Here is a 4644-nt window from a genome sequence, read left to right as displayed (position 1 = left end):
AAATATGATACCATTAGGATGGCAGATTATATAATTAGAATATGAATCAGTGTCTTATTCAAGCAAAAAAGCACAAAGAATGTATTGATAGGATATAAGTATGTAAAGGGTTATATGGTAAAAAGCCTACTGCTTACAATATGTAGCAAGATAGAGTCCAAAATAGCTGTCTACAATTATCTAAAGGGCTGTCACATTGTAGAAGGATCAACTTTATTCTCATTTGCACAAGGAAAGACTAGAAGCAATGGGATGAAACTGAATGGGAGGAGACACAGATTAGATATTAGAAAAAACTTTTTGACAGAGTGATCAATGAGTGGAACAGGCTGCCACGAGAGGTGGTGAGTTCTCCTTCAATGGAAGTCTTCAAACAGAGGCTGGACAGACATCTGACTGGGATGATTTAGCGAATCCTGCTTTGAGCAGGGGGTTGGACCAGATGGCCCAGGAGGTCCCTTCCAACTCTACGATTCTATGATTCTAAAATAGCGGAGAGAGCCAAGTAAATGAATAACAAAGTGCTGAGATTAAAATCAGAATATGGCTATGTGCACACGTACGGAATTCCCACGGATTGTAAGCATTTTTGCCACATTTTTTCCGCCGCAAAAATGCTGCCAAAACGCATACAAAAAACAACCCATTGAATTCAATAGCATTTTGCACATGCTGCGGATTCGCATCGTGGAAAAATACGCAGCATGCTCATTCTTTTTGCAGAATTGCGGGGATTCCGCACACATAGGCTATGCCCACAATGCGCAAAGTAAGCGAAAAATGTGCAGATGGTACCCAGGGTCTGGAGGAGAGGAGACTGTCCTCCGGGCCCTTGAACCATATCCCTGTTATAAAAAGAATTAAAATAAAAAATCTTGATATTCTTACCTTCCGGCAGCCCCCGCAGCGTCCCCAGGCCTCAACGATGCTCCCGGCAAGTCTCATTCACAGTGATGCCTGCGACAATGACCTTTGATAACATAGCGGTCTCACGTGATGCTACATCATCTGGGGTCGTTGTTGCAAGGCATCGCTGGGAACGAGACTTGCCGGGAGCATCGCGCAGACTGGGAGCGCTACGAAGGTGAGAATATCAAGATTTTTTATATTTTAATTATTTTTATCATTATATTTTTTACTACTGATGCTGCATAGGCTGCCTCAATGGTAAAAAGTTGGTCACACTTGTCAAACACTATGTTTGACGAGTGTGACCAACCTCTCAATCAGTTTTTCAAGCGATGCTACAGAACTAAATATGTTCCTATCTTTGAGTCTAAATCTGTCTCATGAATGAAATTAAGCAGTATTTAAAGAAATATTACTAGATGTTTCTGATGACATCATTTGCAGATATTAGGAATCTCTGTATCGGTTGCAGAAAATCCTCTACACCAAATTTCTTTCAGCAATAAAAAGTCAATCTAATATATAAAGCTCAAAGTGTGTGTGTGTGTGTGTGTGTGTATGTATGTAGGTATGTATGTGTGTATGTATGTGTGTATGTCTTGGATAGGCATCCTCACCATAGCAGCTACAGCCGCAAAATTTGGCACAGTCGCACGTCTGGACCCCGAGAGCGTCCTAAGCTATGTTGTGAGGCGAAATTTTAACCCCGCGTGTTCCAATTCACCAAACAATTTTGCACCTATCTACATACTGGGGGAAAAGTGTGTGTGCGTCAAGCCCCGCCCCTCATTGTGATGTCACAATGCCCCTATTTGCATACTGGGGAAGCAGTGTGTGCGTATCAAGTCCCGCTCCTCATTAAGATGTCACAATGGTTGCCATGGCGACGCTGATGTCATCATAGGTTGCAAGCCCTGCCGCCGCTCATTATGATGTCATAATGGTTGACTATGGAATGGAGGATGTGTGATGGGTATATGGGCACCAGACTATGGGATGGAGGATATGTATGATGGGTATATGGGCACCAGACTATGGGATGGAGGATATGTATGATGGGTATATGGGCATGGGACTATGGGATGGAGGATGTGTGATGGGTATATGGGCATGAGACTATGGGATGGAGGATATGTATGATGGGTATATGGGCATGAGACTATGGGATGGAGGATGTGTGATGGGTATATGGGCACTCGACTATGGGATGGGGGATATGTATGACTGGTATATGGGCACGGGATTATGGAATGGCGAATATGTAAGATGGGTATATGGGCACGGGACTATGAGATGAAGTATGTGTGATGGATATATGGGCACTCGACTATGGGATGGCGAATATGTATGATGGGTATAATGGCATGGGACTATGAGATGAAGGATGTGTGAGGGGTATATGGGCACTCGACTATGGGATGGAGGATATGTATGATGGGTATATGGGCACAGGCCTATGGGATGGAGGATATGTATGATGGGTATATGGGCACGGGACTATGGGATGGAGGATAATTATAATTTGTTATAGCTAACCACAGTTAGTTACTATGCCCGGGCAGCGCCGGGCTCTTCAGCTAGTATCTAATATATAAAGCTCAAAGTGTGTATGTAAGTGTGTGTGTGTGTATGTCCGGGATAGGCATCCGCACCGTCGCAGCTACAGCCACAAAATTTGGCACAGTCACACGTCTGGACCCCGAGAGCGTCCTAAGCTATGTTGTGAGGTGAAATTTTAACCCCGCGCGTTCCAATTCACCAAACAATTTTGCCCCATCTACATACTGGGGGGAAAAGTGTGTGGGTGTCAAGCCCCGCCCCTCATTGTGATGTCATAATGCCCCTATTTGCATACTGGGGAAGCAGTGTGTGCGTATCAAGCCCCGCCCCTCATTAAGATGTCACAATGGATGCCATTGTGACGCTGATGTCATCAAAGGTTGCAAGCCCTGCCGCCACTCATTATGATGTCATAATGGTTGACTATGGAATGGAGGATGTGTGATGAGTATATGGGCACTGGACTATGGGATGGAGGATGTGTGATGGGTATATGGGCACTGGACTATGGGATGGAGGATATGTATGACGGGTATATGGGCATGGGACTATGGGATGGCGGATATGTATATGGGCACGGGACTATAGGATGGAGGATGTGTGATGGGTATATGGGCACTGGACTATGGGATGGAGGATATGTTTGATGGGTATATGGGCATGGGACTATGGGATGGAGGATGTGTGATGGCTATATGGGCAACGGACTATAGGATGGAGGATATGTATGTCGGGTATATGGGCACGGGACTATGAGATGGCGGATATGTATGATGGGTATATGGGCATGGGACTATGAGATGAAGGATGTGTGATGGGTATATGGGCACTCGACTATAGGATGGCGAATATGTATGATGTGTATATGGGCATGGGACTATGGGATGGAGAATGTGTATGATGGGTGTATGGACATGGGACTATGGGATGGAGGATGTGTGATGGGTGTATGGGCACTCGACTATGGGATGGAGGATATGTATGATGGGTATATGGGCACGGGCCTATGGGATCATGGGTATGTATGATGGGTATATGGGCACGGGACAATGGGATGGAGGATAATTATAATTTTCTATAACTAACCACAGTTAGTTACTATGCCCGGGCAGCGCCGGGCTCTTCAGCTAGTTAAAGTATATAAACTGGTTCCAAAAAGACATTGGAGAACCATCAGCATTGGCAAATATTTTGATGGCCGCATAAGACAAAGGACTTGAAATTATCATGTTCCCAGTTTATTGTTTTACCTTTGAAAAGATTGGATTTTGCTCATGAAATATTAGTGAAAACAAAATATAGAATAAGCTGGGAATAATTAAAAAATGCAGATTAATAGCCTGGCAGTGTGCGGTGTGCAACCACAATTTTACCCATGAGAAACAAATGGTCAACAAAATCACTGCATTCCTCAATATAGAGTCCATTCATATCCTTCTACTCTTTGATCTCAGACCACTCCTTTATCTTCAGTAAGTCAGTCAAGTTTTAATGCTCATGGCTGTGTATTTCAGTAGATATTCAGGTGAACTTAGACCAAAATCTTCTTACAGGCTCTTCCTCTGTGTTCACATGGCAATAACATTTGATAAATTATTCCACAGTTGGCTGTGATGGCCGAGTGGTTAAGGCTTTGGACTTAAAAACCAATAGGAAATCCCCGCACAGGTTTAAATCCTGTTCACAGCGCAGTGTTTTACTTGGTCAAAACTTTGGACCTTCTCAAAAAGAGAAAAATAATATATACAGTATATTATTAAAACGGGCCAATTGATATGAAAATGGGACAACTCCAACATGTTTGAGTCGAAATCTGCCTCAAGAATGAAATTAACAAGTATGAAAACTTAAAGAAATATTACTAGATGTTTCCCATGATATTGATGACATCATCAGCAGATATTAGGAATCTTTGTGTTGGTTGCCGAAAATCCTCTACACCAAATTTTTTCAGCAATAAAAAGTCAATTAAAGTATATAAACTGGTTCCAAAAAGAAAACTGAGAGCCATCAGCAATGCCATATATTACTAGATGTTTCCCATGATATTGATGACATCATTTGCAGATATTATGAATCTCTGTATCGGTTGCTGAAAATCCTCTACACCAAATTTCTTTCAGCAATAAAAAGTCAATTAAAGTATATAAACTGGTTCCAAAAAGACATCGGGGA

General features: G+C 42.7%; 1 non-coding gene across 1 annotated transcript; it reads left to right on the top strand.

Moving 5' to 3' along the window:
• The first annotated feature begins 4076 nt into the window (after positions 1-4076).
• TRNAL-UAA (transfer RNA leucine (anticodon UAA)) lies at positions 4077-4158 on the top strand. The gene has a single exon. It is a non-coding gene; the product is annotated as a tRNA-Leu (tRNA).
• The last annotated feature ends 486 nt before the right edge of the window (positions 4159-4644 follow it).

The sequence above is a fragment of the Dendrobates tinctorius genome, unplaced genomic scaffold (genome assembly GCF_039654945.1).
Source record: "Dendrobates tinctorius isolate UK_male_01 unplaced genomic scaffold, ASM3965494v1 ptg000151l, whole genome shotgun sequence".
Taxonomy (NCBI): domain Eukaryota; kingdom Metazoa; phylum Chordata; class Amphibia; order Anura; family Dendrobatidae; genus Dendrobates; species Dendrobates tinctorius.
The sequence above is the reverse complement of the archived record's forward strand: the minus strand, read 5'-3'. Positions and strand labels throughout refer to the sequence as shown.